Source organism: Canis lupus, chromosome 7 (assembly GCF_011100685.1).
Source record: "Canis lupus familiaris isolate Mischka breed German Shepherd chromosome 7, alternate assembly UU_Cfam_GSD_1.0, whole genome shotgun sequence".
NCBI lineage: Eukaryota > Metazoa > Chordata > Mammalia > Carnivora > Canidae > Canis > Canis lupus.
The window spans coordinates 70,743,230-70,763,768 of record NC_049228.1 but is presented as its reverse complement, the minus strand read 5'-3'; the positions used below and the strand labels follow the sequence as shown (position 1 = coordinate 70,763,768).

Below are 20,539 nucleotides of genomic sequence, written 5' to 3'. Positions count from 1 at the left end.
TCACTCACACCTTACATACATTCACTATATATTGAAATAATAGTGTCCAACAGGCACGGTCCAGAGCCCTGGGAATAAAATGATAAATAGGGAAAGAACGACAAGGAGAATATACCATCTAATAGAAAGATGGGATGTTCACAAAACATCAAAGGAACCAGAGAATTGTTGCCATGGAAGGATCTCTGAGGGATAGTCCTGGAGTCGACTCTGAGCACATGTGTTCAGGCTTCAAAATATCCATGACTTTTGCAAGGTACTTAGAATTACTCCATTAAAACTGCATACAGGTAGTAGCTTGCATGATGGGACACCAGAATTATAGTTCTATGTGACAAAATAGGTAGATGCCATTCCTAGCACTAAAAAAAGCACATGAAAAGGCAGAGGTCTGTTCATACTTAACACCACCATTGGACAAAATCAGCGTGTCTGTCGCTGAGATTTATGTTTAATTCCAATTTATTGAACAGATTTAGAAGAATGACCTAATGTTTACATTATAAGGTTTGTTTGTCTTCTCTGGATAAAGTAAATTATGGCCTGCTAAAGTCCAGTGGGAGAATTTTTGACTTCTGAAAAAGTCTATTTTAATACACCATTCACCAGTAAAGACTTAGCTATCTGGTGTCCCCCCCCAAAAAAAAATGATCCTCATCCCCATATTAACAAATATAAATACTTATTCTGCCATTTGGTAATATTAGGATGGCTGTGAATTTTCTTTCCCCAGCATTTGGTTCTGGTACTTAATGTCACACTACACTGCAGAAACAAATTTATGTCTTGATCAATATGAGCAATTAAAAAGCCTTTGTAAAGTGGCTGAGCCTTTGAATTCATTTAATTATTTTAGATCCAATGGGAGAAAAGAAGAGGTCACTTTTTCTCAAATTTTATACAGAATTATTCCACACACTTAAAGAAATTTGTTCTTTTTGCTGTACAGATTTGCTTTGCGTAAACCAGTTCTATTAGCCTAAAAACAGACTCCTCGTAGAATATTATTAACTTTTATGTGTAGGCACTTATGCACATTCTGTACTGTCACTCCCTGTAACAAGATGAGAAAATACTCCTGGATCTCTTTTTTACTGTGAAAGCTTTCTGGAAAAATAAAATTACAACTACTCAGACCATAGTTGATGTGACAAAAAGTAAAGTATTTTCAGATGTTAGTAGTAGACAGTAGAGGCAGAATAAATTTACAGGTATGACTAACACTTAGCATTGTTAAAGAAATGATTCTACGTGAAACACATATAAAGGCTATTTGATTGTCTTCCAAGGAAACCTATGTGGAACTTAGTTCTTCTTGGATTCCGGAAGAAAGGATAAAATCCATATATCTTACCTGTTTGAAGGAAAGAGGATGTGGACTACCTAAGGTAACCACAACATTTTAAAAGAGTAATAGTTTAAAAGCTAAAAACAAGGTGAAAAGCTTAGGAAAGTGAAATGACAGTGCAAAACATATTGGAGACAGGTTGATGATATGACTTTTACCTTGAAATAATTTTTTGTTTCTCTAAACTGCCTATTTTAGTGATTATGCACAGATATACACACAAATATATAAAATACATGTAGATATATATGATACATAATATTTTTTTAAAAATGTAAATAATATACAAGGGAATCTTCTCTTCAATCTGTCTGTTCTCATACCATCTATGCAATCTATGAAGCTATGATCTACCTGCCTTCTTTCTAAATACTTACTTCCTCAGTTAGTCTTTCACATTAAATCAATTAACAGTCATTCAATTTTGTGCTACAGTTAAAGTTGTCTATTTAAAAAAAAGAAACAAAAACCTCAATTAGGGAAAGTCATTTGCTTGGTAGACACAGTTATGTGCAAAAGGTACTGATGGCTTTCAGCATGACATGTGTGTTCAACTTTCTTACGTAATCAGCATGCCAAAATTGGATTTCATGTATTTTTTTCTCTAAAAGTGTTTTCTTGTTTTTTTAGTTCTTGTTGTCTTTTAGCTCTCTTGGCAGCTTTTGTTTCTGTAACCACTAGCCATTAGTTTGTCTGTGAAGTAACAGAGATTTGTTTATAGTTGCTGTTTTTAAGGACCCCAACTATGATCATCTTGATTTGAAAATCCTTCCTTCCTTGTTCACCATCTTCTCCAAACATTGTTCACTTCCTCATGCTGCTTTCAAAGTGAATTTAGTATTATCAACTATTGATAGACAACAACTTATTGACAGACAATATCTCAACACTTTTTTCTTTACTCAATTCTCTACCTGTCTATGATCCAGTATTTATAAAGCCTGAGTCATAACCCGAAGGTCTTGTGTAGGCAATGGTTTGCTGGTAATGTTTCATAACCAACTTTCAGAATAAGATGTGTGGTATTTGCCAGCTTCCATGTTGTGTGTATTTTGTCTGTGGTCATGGTCAAGCTACACAGATCCCCTGGTTTGGGAAGAGAAGAGCATAATCTCTCCAGCCCATACCAGCAGGCCCCAGATCTACCCTATGAAATAATTTTGAGCCTGAGGTTCTGCAGATCCTTACCTTCTTCTCTTTAATTGGCTGCACTTCTTCTTCTCTTTAATTGGCTGCACTTAGCTCTACAGATTGGGATACATGTGTTGCCCTTGGTGTTTCTTTTAAAGGAAGAAAAGAGCCCCTGTGTTATTACCACCGCTACTACTGTCTCAGTAAGAACTCCCCTAATCTCTTTCCTTGGAGCAAACAGAATATTATCCACCCAAAGTGGCAGGTGTAGATGTGTTTGTTTATTAGAAGAACACATAAATAAGGCCCATGTGAGAAGCAAGAACACCAAAATACCAGACACTTCAAAAGGAGAAAAAAATCCAAAGAGATTTTAACAAGGGACTAAGAAAGTAAATTAAAGGTTGATTTTTGTCCACATAGAGTAGTAAAGATGCTTAGTGGGCCCTTGAACTTCTATAAGATCAGATAGAGGAGCTTTGAATTTTGTTATGTATAAAAGTGTTTTACCAAGATGATAGTGCTACTTCTCGTTTACTGATGTATATTCTTCTGTCCCAGATAGCCATTACTGAATTTTCTCCTTTATACTGCAGTAGTATATTTTTCACCCAACTGTGAAATTAAAAAATTCTCCCTGTAGCAGTTGGATACAGTTTGTTAGCTTGTATCTTATCAAAAACTGCTTAAATGTATCTCTGGTGGCATTTCAATGATAATTAAAAGCAGAATTCCAATGTTTCTGGAGTGAAGAATATACTGAGTTACTACTTAACTCATCTGGTTTAACTCTGCTGAGAAACTTGTCCATCATGCAAAGTAACAGGGGTCTAGGTCTTTCCATGGTCTTTAATTTTGTGCCACCATTTATAAATGTCCAAGGTGAGAGAATGGATTTGATAAATGGGTCTGTATTTTTTAGAAGAAAGGCAAAGAATCTAAGACATAAATCATCTTATTAAATTAGGTCAAATAGTCAAACAAATGTGAGGCACTATTATCTGATTTGGGCAGTAAAAGAATATTATTTCTTTCTTACTCAAACCCAGGAGTAGCTTCTGTCCATCAGCAGAGGTTCTTGGTGCAGGAACTGCTCAGCACCCTGTAGAATATTCTCTGTCTCCAGACTTTTCTTCTTTCTAGACTTTATTGCACACCCTTGCAGTTGTTACCTTCCTAAAGCCAAAGTCAGAACATTTGATTTCCCAGTAACTAGCTGCGTAAGGCCAGTTTCTCCATTATTTCTTTCTGGTTCGAAATGGTTTCTCCTGCCTCTGAACATACCTAGACTATGTCAATTTAAAAAACAAAACAAAACAAAAAATCTTCACAATTTTTTACGTAAAAAATACATAGATGTGTGTGAGAGAGAGGAAATGAGGGAAACACAATTGATAAAGGTGTAAAATGCATTAACATTTATACAGGTGAATCTGAGTAAAAGGTCTGAGTGTTCTTTGTACTATTTGTATTCTTGCAATTTCTTTGTATTTAAATTTTATTTCCAAGTAAACAGTTAAAAAAAAAAAACATAAAATGAAAACCCTTCAGTATCTGATCCCAATCTAAGGAGCTCAGTTATAATTCTCCTCTAAGTGCTATCTGCTCCATTCACACCAGGTGATCCAAATGATCATGGTATGGTGTTTGTGGATTAAGCTTTGCAAGGTATACACCTCCTATTAGAGCAACACGGGAAGAAGTCAAATATGTGGGGACTTGAGAAAGTGTAAGTCCTGTGAGGTAGGGTGATCAACTCTTCCAGTTCCCTTGGAGAGCAGGGTTTCCCAGACACAAGAATTTCAGTACTAATCCCAGGTAAATTGGGGTGAGTTGGTCATCCACCCTACTTTGAGGAGACTCTGAATAGATGAGTTTAGCCCATTTCGAAAATAGGTTTCAGGAATGCTGGGAAATGAGGCTTGAGCAGAACCCTGGATTCCAAATGAAGGTATTTCAGCTTCACTCTGTGCACAATGGGAAACCAAACAAGCAGATTGAACTATGATGGAACAGAGTTGTATTACAGGAAATCTAGGTTGTATTAAAAGAAAATCTGATATACACAGGACTGTTCAGATAAGAAGACTGTATTGAAGATCTGTGTGGCTTCATTGTTCATAGATTCCCATTGTCTACTCAGTGAAGTCCAAATTCCTTAGCTCAGAATGAAAGACATATTTATAAGAACAACTAAGTATCTAGGACTGTATTATAGAATCTCCCCCAAATGTGTGAAGTTTGTGTTATCATGTCCAGTTTGCAGATATGGGAACTGAAGATCAGAGGTATGAATTGCTTTCCCCAAGGGCTCTCAGCACCATATGGCAGAATTATAAATCACACCAACATTTGCCTCTGGATTCTCGCACTTCTATCCTAGTTAATTAGCCACAGCCTCCCCATAGAAGACCATGTCCTCTAGCCTCATAGCTCTCACTACCTTCTAGATGGACCCAGGCTTTGCTTTGGTGGGCATGCCATCCTGAGGCTCCTCCCACCTAAATCCTATCCATCCTTTAGTGATTCTCCCTTCATGCAAATTCCCTGACATTAATCCAGGTAGAAATTATTTCTCTCCCCTCTAACACCTGGCATGTTCTGTTTGTCTCATTCACATAGTCCTACCTTTTGGACAGTTACATTAAAATGTAATGGATTACAGAGTATAGATCGTGTTTTCAGACAAGATCTAGGTTAAATTCCAGATCTCCCCCATTTGTAGATAGTATATAATCTTGGTCTGTGGCCCTAAGCCATTTGAGCTTCAGTTTTCTCCTGTATAAAATCATATAATGTTACATTATTTGTAGGATTACCATAACAATTAACAATGTAAGCATCTACAAGATGAAATAATGTAATATCTGACCATTGTCACCAATTAAATTTTAAAGCTACTGAAGTCAAAAATTCACCTTGCATTTTTTTTCTTGCTTGATTCTAAGCCCTTTGTTTTGCATATAATGTGACTCAATAAAATGTTTATTTAATGAATAAAATAGGGTTATATAGGACGGTAGCATTGGAATGGAAATAATTTTTCAGGAAGAATATTGGAAATAAGATTTAAATACAAAGAAGTTATAAAAATACAGAGTACAAAGAACACTCATACACCTTTTATCCAGATTTACCTTGATAAATGTTAATATTTTTCACTGCTTTGCTTTATCATTTCTGTTATTTCTCTCTGTCACATATAATATTTCTTTTTACACCGTAAAGGTTTAAAAGAATTAACATCGTATAGATATGTTTAGAGGCAGGAGAAATCACTTCTAACTGGAAAGGAATAATGGAAGAACTGGACTTAAGAGATTTTATAAAGATTTAATAAATGGGGCAGCCCCAGTGGCGCAGTGGTTTAGCGCCGCCTTCAGCCCAGGGTGTGATCCTGGAGACCTGGGATCGAGTCCCACATCAGGCTCCCTGCATGGAGCCTGCTTCTCCCTCTGCCTGTGTCTCTGCCTCTCTCTCTCTCTCTGAATAAATAAATAAATAAATAAATAAATAAATAAATAAATAAAGATTTAATAAATGGTTTGATATATATTTGATGAGGCAGCTGGGGGAAGAAAAAAACACCTGAAGTTTTGAGTCTAGGATTCATGTACTAAAAGGAAGTGATAACTTCAATTTTATTAAAGATAATATTATCAAGCTATGAAAGGCAGATAGCATAGGGTGAGGCTTCTGAAAGTTAGAACTTGGCCTGCGTGTCAGTCTAGGCCAAAGCACCAGTTATACCAGCAGTGTGACTTTGAATAAATTACCTGGGCCTCTGTTTCCTCATCTCTCATAGAATGGTGACACTTCCTATAATGCATATAAAACATTTACCACAGTAGCTGCCATGAAATAAGCACCAAATTAGTGAGAACAATAACAAAAGTTAGGATCACTGTAACATAAAAAGGAAATGGTCTAGGAATTGGCGGAGAACAGCCTAGGAAGTTTTAGCTACAGAGCACTTGGCCTTGAGTGTTATAGTCAAAGTGGCTTTTACTTGACACTGAAGCATTTGCAGCTGCTAAGGGATCGTATCATTTAAAGCATGCACTCTCCTAGACTTTTTTGTTGAAGGAAAATGTCATATTTGACTTTAACATGGATTACGCTTTTTTCCAAGAATATTTCTTCTAATTTTTCTGTGGCAAAGCAGCTGCTGTTGCTATGCCATCAGCTCTGTTGCTATGGGGGATGCCTTGGGGGCTTGCCAGATTAGGATTGGTTATTTCAGCACCCTCATTTTCACAGTTGACATTTTTCTATGTTGAATCATGCAATTTTATCTTAATTCAATGGGTAGGCTCAATAATGGTGATCAGCTCTGAAAGAACTGAAATTAGTTATAAAGGAATCAGACCATGTCTCTCCTCAGAAAACTTAGATTAACAATTCAAGTGTAGGAAGCTTGCATTTACACACATGTCTGTGCAAGACTAAATGGTGATATATTTAGAAGCTTGCCTGTGTTTAAGACATGTGACTCTAAGTCATGAAATTCAGAGAAATAAAAAAGGATAAACACTGGCATTTATGCAGTTATCATGAACAGAGAAATTCCAATCAGAGGTGACCACATCCTATCAACTTCAATGACAACTGTCAAGATTAACGTCATTTGGAAGCCATTCTCCATAAATGTAGTTCTCTTATGCTTTCAGGATGTTTGTCTCTGGTAAAGCTTCTCTACCATCAGATCTACTTTCTAATGAGCTTTGCCTGCCTCTGTAATATGGTGATGTTGACTATTTCAGACAGTCGCCAAACTTCAAATTGCCAAAATTTGAAAGTCTGAAAAAAAAAAAAAAAAGAAAGTCATCCTCACAACAATTCTCTCCCTTTTTTGATCTTCTTTATTTCAAGTGCAAGGAGAAGTAACCTTTGGAAAATAAGATCTAGGAGCTTCTGTACCCTGGTTGCTTAGTCACTAGTGTATTTAAACAGGACAAGACCTGAATTTGTAATTTTTCCAAATATACATTCACAAATGGGCTTGTAAAAAGGATATAAGTAAGTTGGCCTAATACTGGAAACCAAGATTTTGCTACTTAGAAGCAAATTTTGTAATATTTTATGGCATTTTTACTCATCAACATTAGAGAACACTGGAAGCTGGGTTTATGAACAAATTTGACATTTCCGCAATAAAATTTATTCTAGCAAATAACTTTGATCATTTCCTGAAAGTGCTCATTCTCAACTGCTGAATGCATTTTTTATCTCAATATCTCAATAATTCCTCTCCTAAAAAAAAATTCCTCTCCTAAAAAAAAAATACTATCTTTACTCTTACTCTAGAGAACAAACTGATGGTTGGTTACCAGAGAGGAGGTTGGTGGAAGGATGGGCGAAACTTGAGATGAGCACCAGCTGATGCATGGAAGTGTTGAGTCACTATATTGTACACCTGAAACTAATAGTATACACTGTATGTTAACGATACTGGAGTTTAAAGGAAAAGTTTTTTAAAATGCTGTCTTTAACAATTAAAGAGGCCATACACATTTGAGTTGCACAATTTAATGTTAATTTCAAGGAATTATTTATATATATCTTTTCAGGCTAGTAAGATATATGTATAAATAAATACAGATATTATGAATAAAAGGTACGATTTTTAGAATTCTAAATAGAAAATTATATATAACTCAAGAGGACTTCAAAACATGAATAATTCCCATGACCAATTCATGATGTTATAATATATATACTTTCCTGCATACTTTAAAGCCTTAAAAATATGGCATATTTAGAAATAGAACTCAGTGAAGTCATGAGAACAGAAGCAAGCACAAGTTCTTAGGTCTTATCCTCATCTCCCCCTTCCATTTATCCCAGCTACCAAAAGAAAACAAATGTGAAATCTGAATGAACGCTAATATTCTGTTACAACATTTGTAAAATAATTTGAATTATTTTGGGAACCATTTGGGAACCATTTGAGAAGGGAAGAAGTAATGTCATTCTTTTTTAAATTATTTATTTATTATATTTTAGAGAGAGTATACATGGTAGGGAGGGGCCGAGGGAGAGAATCTCAAGCAGACTCTCTGCTGAGCATGGGAGCCCAACAAGGGGCTCAGTCTCAAGACCTGAGATCATGACCTGAGCCAAAATCAAGAGTAGGACACTTAATCAACTGAGCCACCCAGGTATCCTGGTAATGTCATTTTTACTTAAATCATTAAATGCTTTTAGATGGCCTGAAGTATACGAGATACGTTACATGGCAGCATAATACTTACAGTTTAAAAAAAAAAAATAGAAACAATTTGCTTCGTGCCCTATTCCATAGGTATTTCTGTCCTAGCTAGCTCTCAGATACTTATGTAGTATACCTGTCTTTGCTCATACAACATTTTGTTCTTACTGTAATCACTTTGTTACCTGTTCTTCCCAGTGACCTTCTTAATGGCTGGGCCTTACTTTGTGTAAAATTGTAGCTGAATGACCTGGATTAGTGATTGCTGTATATTTTAACTCAGCTTTCCCCTTCCAAATTTGCTCCTTCCCACACAATATTCAACTGCTATCTAACATCCTGTGTCAGACATCCTGGCGTCATTTATGAGCACTGCATCTCTTTTATTGCATCAAATTCTGTTCAACTCCTGTAGATCCCTCACCATTCATTTCCTGCCACCACCACTTTAGTCCATGCCCTCACTCATTTTGCTGAGACTGCACCAGTAACTTCCCTCTGGCCCCTGTAGCCAGTTTCACTCCTCTCCCAAGAATTTCTCTAAAACACAAATCAGGCCTGTTACCCATCATACTGATTTGCACATCTAATAGACCTTTTATAAGCTTAATATGTCCAAACCTAACACTGGAGCTTCCCTAACACCCCAAACTTTTCCAACCCTTCATCAAAGTAAATGGTAGTCTATTATTCCCATTTCTGTGGCCCCAAGCCTTGGAATCTCTCTCTTCTTGTTCATGCCAGGTACTCAATCCAACGATTGAATTGACTATTGACTCTGTCTTGACAATATGTGTAGAATATTACCATTCCTTCAAATCTGCCAACGTACCAGCCCACTAAGCCATCATCCCCTGACATCGAGACCTCTGCATTAGTCCCTGACAGTCTGTCTGCACCTTTGCCTTCTGTTGTTCCTAATTGGACTCAGACAGAGGTGAGTATAAGGTATAGTGGATGGATTATTTTCACATTTGACAGATAAGGACTCTGACACTAGGAGTTTGAGCATGAGTGATAGAGTGAGGATTTACTCCATTCCTAAACTCCTGTTCTGTTCACCTCTGACATCTGAGGCCTGTAAAGGGTTAAGTGACATGTTAGCAAGGACCACCTATACTGGAAGAACATGGACTGGAACTAGACACAGTGTACTGCCCATCCAAGTGTTGAGTAATTCATAGAGTGAAACAAGCACTAAGGATGCATTTATTTTGACTAATGGGATTTTAAAATGAAAATATGCCTAGGAGATCAGCAAATTGAGCTTTAGTTAATTCTGTAGGGAAACATAAACCCTTCTTCTGAGAGCTGAAATTAAGTCATTGAGAAAACTGAAAAATTTTTAATGTATTTTCACAACGAACAGTATGTATGTTAATAACAAAGGCAACAACAGTAGATACCTTGAATTTTCTGTATATATTTTATAAGGTTATCTTCCTTGAGTGTGACTCATATGTGGACATATGTTCCACAAGATTCAGTGGGTTTAACACATGACTCCATTTTGGCCTCTTATTTACTTTTAACAATTAAAAATAAAAGTGCATTGTTCATGCATTCTTTATTCTTTATTTGTTCACTCTTCAGAGTACAAGACACTCTAAAGTGTCTTGTTATTCAGGGTTGTTTTAAAATGTAGCATATTAATAGAAAACTTGAGTTCTAGTAAGGCCAACAGATTGGGAGATGACTGACATTGAAAATATAGCTTGTTTTTTAGGTTACCCAAGAGGAAGGGGCATGCCATGAGAGGAGGTATTACAGGCAAGCACCAAGATAGGTCAGGAGACAGAGAGGGAGAATGTATGGACAAGAGCCTTTATTGTGGCCTCTAAATGAAGTGTTGAAAACAAGACAATAGGCCCAAAATGGTGCCAGGCCCCACATCACCAGACTTAATTGCAGATTTGTCTTTACCAGAGATAGAATCTTTAACCAGTTAATCGGGAATCACCAGGTCAGCATTGGTGAGATAATCTGCATTATAGATCCCTGCCATCCCCTGGGGGAAAGTGACCTTGACACACCAATCCACTTTTGCTGGTATAATTTCCTTGTTCTCATTTCCTTCTCCCTACAAATACCAACTTCATTTTGTCCGACTCCTCAAAGCTCCTTTCTATTTGCTAGATAGGATGCTAATTGGCTTCATGAATTGAATAAAACCAATAGGATCTTAAAAAAAAAATTCAAAGTAATTTATTTTTCGAATCATAAAGAGTAGAACAGGGATCCCTGGGTGGCGCAGCGGTTTGGCGCCTGCCTTTGGCCCAGGGCACGATCCTGAAGACCCAGGATCGAATCCCACGTCAGGCTCCCGGTGCATGGAGCCTGCTTCTCCCTCTGCCTGTGTCTCTGCCTCTCTCTCTCTGTGTGACTATCATAAATAAATAAAAATTTATTAAAAATAAATAAATAAATAAATAAATAAATATAAAGAGTAGAACAGGTTGTGCTCTTTTCATGCTTTCTTTTAAAAATTATTGTCCACAAAAAAAAAAAAAATTATTGTCCACAATAGGGAAATGCAAATTAAGACCATAGTGATATACCACTTAATACCCATTAAACTGGCTGTTATATTTTTTAAAAAAATAATCTAACAAGTGTTGGTGAGGATGTGAGGAAAATGGAAATCTTGTATATTGCTGGTGGGAATTTAAATGGTACAACCAGTATGGAAAATTATATAGATGTTCCTTAAAAGTTAAACACAGAATTACCATATGCTACAGCAATTCCATTCTAGGTATATACCCAAAAAGAATTGAAAGCAAGAAATCAAACGGATATTTGTACACAAGCATTCATAACAGTAGTATTCACAACAGCCTAAAGGTGGAAACAACCCACATGTCCATGAACAGGTGGATGGTTGGGGGAAAAAAAGTGGTTTATGCATATATAGGAATATTATTCAGCCTTTAAAAGGGGTTGAAAGTGGGGCACCTGGGTGGCTCAGTAGTTGAGCATCTACCTTCAGCTCAAGTCATGATCTGGGGTCCTGGGATCGAGTCCTGCATCGGGTTCATCACAGGGAGCCTGCTTTTCCCTCTGCCTGTGTCTCTGCCTCTCTTTCTGTGTCTCTCATGAATAAGTAAATAAAATCTTTAAAAGGGGGTGGGCTGAAAGTTTGATATGTGCTATATAGCACAGATAACCCTTAAAAAGTATCATTCTAAGGGAAATAAGCCAGACATAAGAGGGCAAATACTATATGTTTCCACTTATCCAAGGTATCTAAAATAGGCAAATTCATGGAGACCATAGTAGAATTGTGTTATTAGGGACTGAGGAGATGTAGGAATAGGAGTTACAGAATTCCCATTTGGAATGATGAAAATGTTCTGGAAATGGATAGTGGTGATAGTTACATAACATTGCAAATGTGCTTAGTACCAATAAATTACACACTGAAAAATCATTGAAATGATAATTTTGTTATGTGTACTTTACCACCATAAAGACTATGATTCAAGAAAGAAGTTAAAATGCAAATCACAAATATTGTGACTTTATGATGAAGTTATTACATAGTATATTGAAAATACAAATTGTATGCTTTTCTGTCTCATGAATATTATGATTTTCATTGGACCTTAGATTGAAAACCAAGCTTAATGTGTTTTAATTGATAACCTTATTGAGATATTTGTAGATTCACACACAGCTTTAAGAAATAATACAAAGAGAAAACCACATCCATTTTACCCCGTTTCCTCCAATGGCAACATTTCAAAAAACTGTAATATAATACCACAACCAGGATATTGACATTGATGAAATCTACCAAGCTTAAGACTTCCACAATTTTATTTGTATTGGTTTGGGGTGTATATATCTATGTACTGAGTTTTATGCAATTTTATCACATGTATTTAGATTCCTGTATCTACCATCACAGGGAAGATACTGAGCAGCTCCATCACCACAGAGATCCCTGGTTTGACCCTTCTGTAGGTACATCTACTTTCTCCAGAACTTTCCTGCTCTACATTTTCATCCCCATACCCATCCCTAAACTCCGACCAAGCATTAATCTGTTCTCTGTCTCAGTAACTTTGATATTCAAAACTGTTACATAAGTGCAATCATTTATAAATGATATGTATTTTTTTAGGATTGGCTTTTATCACTCACATAATTCCCTAGAGTTTCATCCCAGTTGTTATTTGTGTTAATGTTAATTCCTTTTATTGCAGAATAGTTTTCCATTGTGTGAATGTTTCTTCACCCCTTGAAAGACATCTGGTCTTTTTCCAGGTTTTGGCTATTCTGAAGAAAGCTGCTATAAACATATTATGAGTTTTTGTGTGAACATGTTTTTATTTTTTATGGAATAATGTGTAATTGCTGAATCATATTGTAATTGCATATTAATTTTGTAAGAAACTGTCAAACTGTTTTTCCAAAGTCCTGATGTCATTTCACATTTCTACTAGCCATATATGAGTGATTCAGTTTCTCTGCATCTTCATTGCATGTAGTGTTGTGACTATCACTTATTTTAGCCATTCTTTATGAATAATATTATCTTAATTTGCACTTTTCTGACCAAAGATGTTGAATATTTGTGTATGCACTTGTTGCTATCTGTATTCATTCTTTGGTAAAATATCTACTCAAGGCTTTGATTGAATTGTATCTGATCTATTTCCTTGTTTATAGTGCTGTAAATGTCTTTCTCATCATGGCTTTAGCTGCATACCATGTATTTTGAGTTTTCATTTTCATTGCTCTTTGACTCATGGGTTACTTAGAAGTCTGCGTTTTAATATCCACATATTTGGAAATTTTCTTGTTAACTTTCTGTTACTCATTTCAAGTTAGATTCCATATGGTTGGAGAAAACATTATGTTTGATTTCAATACTTTTATTTTTGTTGAGGTTTGTTTTGTGGCCAAGGAACTCATCTATCTTGGTAAAGGTTCAGTGGGTGTTTGGGGGAAAAAATGTGTACCCTGCTGTTGTTAGGTGTGGTGTTCTGTATATGCCACTTGAAGTTTGTTGATTGTGTTATTCAGATCTTCTGTGTCTTTGCCGATTTTCTATCTAGTAGTTATATAGTTGTTAAGAGGAAGATATTAAAGTCCCTACTTAAAATTGTGGATTTTTCTACTTCTCCTTGAAACCCTATGACTTTCTGCTTCATGTATTTTGAGCTCTGTTTGTATACATCTTTTGGATTAGTATCGTTGTCTTCCTCACAAACTAATTCTTGTATCACTGTCATATCTCTCTTTTTTTTCTTGATATAGTTCTTGTTTTAATGACTGGTTTATCTGTTATCAATACAGTCACACCTGCTTTCTTAAAATTGTTGTTTGCATGGTATTTTTTTTCCTGCTGAATTTGAAGTGATTTTCTTATAAACATCATATTTTGGAGTCATGTTTTATTTCATGCCAATCTCTATCTTTTAATTCATGTAATTAGGCCATTTATATTTAAGGTAATTATTGAAATGTTAGTGTGTAAGATGACTACTTCATTATTTGTTTTCTGTTTGTTTCCTCTGATGCTTTTTTTTCTGTTTCTCATTTCTTACCTTTCTGTAGGTTACTTGAACAGTTTGGGGGAGTCTGTGTTGATTTGATTTTAATGTTTTTTATTGCAGTATAATACACATAACATAAAACAAACTATTTTTATGTGTATACAGTTAGTGGCATTAAGTACATTCACACTGTTGTGCACCATCGTCACTGTCATCTCCAGAACTTTTTCATCATCCTAAACTGAAACTGAGTACCCCTTAAATAGTAATTCCCCATTCCTAGCTCTGGTAACTACTACTTTGCTTTCATTCTATATGAATTTGCTTACTTTAGGAACTTCACTTAAGTGAAATCATGAAATATTTGTCATTTTGTGTCTGGCTTATTTCACTTAGCATAATGTCTTCCAGGTTCATCCATCATAGAGCATGTATCAGGATTTAACAAAGCTGAATAATATTCCATCATATAAATATTATTTTGTTTATTCATTCATCTGTCAATGGACAGTTGAGTTGTCTTCCTTGTCTTCTCCTTTTGGCTATTGTGAATAATGCTGCTGTGAACATGGGTATATTAATATCTGTTTGAGTCCTTGCTTTCAAATATTTTGGTTATATACCAGAAGTGGAATTGTTGGATCATATGGCAATTTCATGTTTAGTTTTTGAGGAAACACCATACTATTTTCCATAGTAGCTGTATCATTTTACTTTATTGTATTTTTTGTTTTTTCTTTCTAACTTTGTTGAGAAAAAATGATATGTAACACTGTGTAAACTTAAGATGTACAACATTTTGATTTGACCTTTGCATATTGCAAAATGATTATCACCATAGTGTTAGCTAATGCTTCCATCACATCACATAATTACTGTTTCTTTTTTATGGTGAAAACACTTCAGATCTACTCTTTTAGCAACTTTCAAGTATACAATACAGTATTATTAACTATAATAATAATCTATACATTAGATCTTCAGGATGTATTCATCTTATAACTGGAAGTTTACACTCTTGGACCAACATCTCCCCACCTCTCTCACCCCACAGCCCCTGGTAATCTATAAGTTTTTATAAGTTTGGCTACTTTAGACTCCACCTATAAGTGATATCAAACAGTATTGGTCTTTCTCTCTGACTTGTTTGACTTAGCCCTCAAGTTCCATCCATGTTGTCACAAAAAGGATTTTCTTACTTCTTGTAGCCACATAATACCCAATTGTGTTTGTATTTGTGTGTGTGTTTGTGTGTATGTGTATGTGTACACACACACATACCACTTCTTCATTCAGCCATTGATAAACACTTAGGTTATTTTCATATTTTACTTCTTGTGAATAGTGCTGCAATGAATATAGCATATCTCAAAGATACCTCTTTGAAATACGTTTTTCATTTCCTTTTGCTATATAGCCAGGAGTAGGATTACTGGATCACATAGAGGTTCCATGATCAATTTTTTGAGGAACCTCCATACTGTTTTCTATAGTGTCTGTGCCGATTTACATCCCTATCAACAGTGCACAAGGGTTTCCTTTTTTTCCAAATTTTCACCTACAGTTGTTATCGCTTGTATTTTTGATGATTGTCATTCTAACAGGTGTGAGATGATAAGTTGTTGTGGTTTTGATTTGCATTTCCCTAATGCTTAGTGATGTTGAACATCTTTTCATGTACCTGTTGGCCATTTGTATGTCTTCTGTGGGAAAATGTCTGTTCAGTGCCTCTGCCCATTTCTAATTGGATTGTTTTTGCTATTGAGCCCCACCAACAATGCACAATAGTTCCAATCCTTCTACATCATCACAAACACATATTATTTTCCATTTTGTTTGTTTTATAATGGACAACCTAATGGATATGGAATTATATCTCGTTGTTTTGTTTTTCATTTCCCTAATGATTAGTGATGCTGATCATATTTTCATGTGCTTTTTGGCCATTTGTGTATATTCTTTGGAGAAATGTGTTTTCAAATCCTTTGCCCATTTTTTACTTGTGTTGATTGATTTTTGTCATTGTTGACTTGTAGGCATTCTTTCCTTGTTCTGGGTATTAATCCCTCATCAGATACATGATTTGAAAAAAATTTCTTTATAGTGGTTTGGAGTATACTTGTTTGCATAGTTATCACAGTGGTTGCTCTAGGTATTACAACATATATATGTGACTTATCATGGTTTACTGGCATCAACATTTTACCACTTTAAACATGGATACCTCACTTCTGTTTAGGTCCTTTTACCTTCCACACTTCTACATTTCATTTTTTTAAGTATCGGGTTATTCTACTATTCTATTTCTTTTTCAATCATCAAATTAACCTGTGAAACTCATAAGTAAAAAGATTGTATATCTGGGCTTCTGCTCTTTTCCTTGTTCCTTCTTTCCTTATGTGCTTTTTGTTGTTGTTGTTTTTTAATTTTCTTTCTGTCAGATCTTCCTGAAGACAGCTTTTAAAGATAGGTCTGCTCAAGACAAATTCTTTCCTTTTTTTTTTTTTTTTTTAAGATTTTATGTACTTATTCATGAGAGACACACAGAGAGAGATAGAGACATAGGCAAAGGGAGAAGCAGGCTCCCTATGGAAAGCCTGATGCAGGACTTGATCCCAGGACTCCAGGATAGGATCATGACCTGAGCCAAAGGCAGAAACTTAACCACTGAGCCACCCAGGTGCTCCAGGACAAATTCTTTTAATTTTTTATTGTACAAGAATGCCTTCATTTTTCTCTTCATTCCTAAAAAATAGTTTTTCTAAATACAGAGAGAATGTGCAGTTGACATTTCTTTTCCTTTATCATTTGGGAAAAAAAATGCTTTGCCACTTCTTTCTGAACTCCATGGTTTCAAGTGAGAAATCTGTTTTTCAAATTGGTGTTTAAATGTTTTAAAATACTTGTTTTTCTCTCATTACCTTCAGATATTTTCTTTCTCTTTCATTTTCAGAAGTTCAGTTATAATGTGGATGGGAGTGTATTTCTATGGCTTTTACCTGTTAGGAGTTTTCTCCACTCCATAATTTGTGGGTGTCTCTGTTTTTACCAAATTTGAGTATTTGGCCACTATTTTTCTCATCTCTTTCTGAGATGCCAGTGATATGAACGTTGGATCTTTTGTCCTTGCCCTACAGACACCTGAAGTTTCTGTTCATTTCTAAAATACCCTATTTTCTCTCTGTTGTTCAGACTGGGTGGCTTAAATGGATCTGTCCTCTGTCCTCTTCAGTCTTCTTTTTGAGTTCATCCATCAACTTATTATTATTATTATTATTATTATTATTATTATTATTATTTCTGTTGTATTTTTCAGTTCTGTATTTTCCATTTAATTCTTTTTATAACTTTTATTTCTTTGCTGAAAATTTCTATTTTTTCATATGTTCCAAAAGAGTTTGTAATTAATTGATTATTGTAACAGTTATATGATGGCTGTTAAAAATCCAAGTCAGATATTTGAACCATCTGACTCATCGCAACATTAACATCTGTTGATTGTCTTTCTCATTTAATTTGAGATTTTTCTTGATTTTTGGTATGGCAAGTGATCTTTTATTGTATCCTGGACATTTCATCTGTTAGATTAGGAGACCCAAGGTCCATTTAAGTTTTTTCATTATTGTAGGCAGTCATGGATTTAATTAAGAATGGCTACTTTTGTGGGCCATGATTCCAATGGCAGTTTATTTTTCAGTGCCTTTCCATTGTTATTTTGGTCAACTAGGTTTATCTAATCTTGCTGGATTTTTTCATTGACCCCTGCTGGCACCGCCTGCGGGAGCCAAATGGATTTTGATAGCCAGGTCTTTGCATGAATCTCAGGGAGGGAGAGATTTGATGTCTGCAGGGACCAAGAGGCTTTCTGGGCTGGGCTGCTTGTTTCCAACTTGTTTCAACTGTTTTAATGAAGGAAACTTGAATAACTATATCTGAAAAAAGATATAAAAATGGAAAATATAGGTGTTCAACAACAACAGCAACAACAACAACAGCAACAACAAAAAGATACAAGGTGCTAAAAACAAAATGAAACTCCTTCACAGCATTTTCTAGGAATGGCCCTTTATAATTCCCATCCACGATGGAGGTAAAGGAAATAAAAAGAGAGACCTATGTTCCTGTCCATTGATTTTCTGGAATAGACTGTCTTACCTAATTATTATGAAAACTAAAATTATTGAGCTGTATTTTAGCAGACCTATTATTGTGATGGTGTTACCTATGGGAAGTATGTTGTACAATTTATTTCTACTGAAGTAACCAAAGAGGAGACCAAAGAAATTAAGTTACCACAAATGGCATTATTTGGAAACCATGTTCATGTAGGTTAGCCACATGAAATATGTTTTCCTCACTGGGTTTTCTAAAGGCACCATGAGAGGGATGCCTGGGTGGCTCAGGCAGTTAAGCTTCTGCCTTTGGCTCAGATCATGATCCTGGAATCCTAGGATTGAGCCCTGCATTGGGGCTCCCTGCTCAGCAGAGAGAATCTGTTTCTCCTTCTCCCTCTGCCTCTGCTCTCACTATCTCACCTGTGCTCCCTCTCTTGAATAAATAAATGAAATATTTAAAAATAAATAAATAAGGTACTATATAATAATAATAATAATAATAATAATAAATAAGGTACTATTCATACCTACATTCTGTGAGGAATGTAGGTATGAATAGTAAAATTAATAGTTCAAATAGTTGCTAACCCCTTAGATTTTTTTCCCAACAGTTATCATTCAGAATATTTTCTGAGTGTGAATTCTTATATATTTACCTTTCAGAAGTTTTGAATGGTAGATATATGCATATTAGCAGATACATCTTTAGCAGTTCAGCACTTAAGAAAGTATATGAGTAAAGGTGGTTATAAATTTGTAATGATTAGTCATGTTTTGAATTCTTATGTCTTCCTATTGCTGGATTTTCATTGAGCAGAATCTTTAGGAGACATCAGCCATGTATGTCTATTTGACATACTTATTAAGTGGGAGAGTCAGAATGAAGCTTTTAATATCTTGGAAGACACTAAAGCATAGTGTGTTGTCAGCTCAGAGCACAACTACATTTTTAAAAACCCTGGTTATTGCAGATAATGTTGTTTATTAACATTGTGGAATATTATAATTAAAGAATAGGCTTAGTATAGTACTTTAAACAGCATTGCTCTGTATTTTCCATTATGAAATAGCTTTAGGGTGACTGTTTCTATTTGGACTAATAGCAAATGCAGTCAGCTTTGTGACCAAGAGCTCAATTTTGTTACTTCATTATGATAATTATTGGCAAGAGGATGCGGTCATATATTGATTTAGAGGAAAATTTACATTTTATTATTGTTATTTCTCTGCCACTGGACAAGTTGACACAGAATATGGTATGCATCACTTAAAAAAAAAGATTTGAAATAAATCAATTTCAGAAAATTTAATGGGGTTTTAAGATATTTCAGATTATTCATTTAATTATAGTTTTAATTCTTAGCAGCTATAGAGAATGATTTCTAACTGTCACAGAATAAAAGATAATGTTTTAAATGTTATGGAATTTGCTTAAAGAAGTTTAAATCGAAGGGAAAGCATTTCCCCTCATCTACAGACTCATACATCTCAAACTTAAGCTGCTTGGGAGCATGGACCTTCCTTACTTTCTCTATCTTTCCATGTGTACCACAAAACCCATATGACCCCTGTTTGTTTAAAGACTGGGGTTTGATCATAAACTGGCATATGTGATAATAAGCTCCTCCTTCTATGAAACATTATAGCTTTGGATCATCCATATTTCAAGCCAGTGCTTCTGGCTTTGATTGTTTAATCACTTTTTTTTTTTTTTTTTTTTTACCAGTGATTACATTTAAAATAATTTAAATTCATGTGACATTTTATTATTTAAAACTTCAGGACATTTTAACATCACAGTGCCAGTTTGTAAAGCTCTGAGAGGCCATGAATTTTTCCTTTATGTTTACTGTTGCTGTCCCTAGCAACCTAGTATAGTGTCTGGGACAGAGTAGCCACTCAATATCTGTTCAAACAGATATGAACACATTTCTAAAGACACTGCGAAAAAATAACCATTAGAAGCTGCCTTTGTTAATGGGATGAGATTTAGTGTCAGAAGATCTAAATTTTTATCCTAGTTCTACTACTAATTTGCTGTATGATCTCAGGTATTCTACTTAAAAACTGTGCTTTTCATACTATGAAATGAAGCAATGAGATTTGATGAATGATAAAGTTCAATCCATATTTAAATATGCATAATTCATCAATTCATGTTTCGCAGCATGCATTTGGGAAGTGACTGGCTGGAAACAAAGTTACAGTTTGTGGCCATGGAACTAGAGTT

The 20,539-nt window shown here is 35.2% G+C and overlaps 1 protein-coding gene across 4 annotated transcripts in view; it reads left to right on the top strand.

Moving 5' to 3' along the window:
* Positions 1 to 20,539, top strand: part of DLGAP1 (DLG associated protein 1) — an 870,774-nt gene that overhangs the window by 258,376 nt on the left and 591,859 nt on the right. Inside the window, exon 1 of one of the 4 annotated variants that reach the window (XM_038543737.1) lies at positions 9,435 to 9,627. The exons of the other annotated variants lie outside the window; for them this stretch is intronic. The gene's annotated coding sequence lies outside the window, so the exon portion shown is untranslated. Of the gene's footprint in view, positions 1 to 9,434; positions 9,628 to 20,539 lie in introns of those variants that run through there. 4 annotated transcript variants of the gene reach the window in all.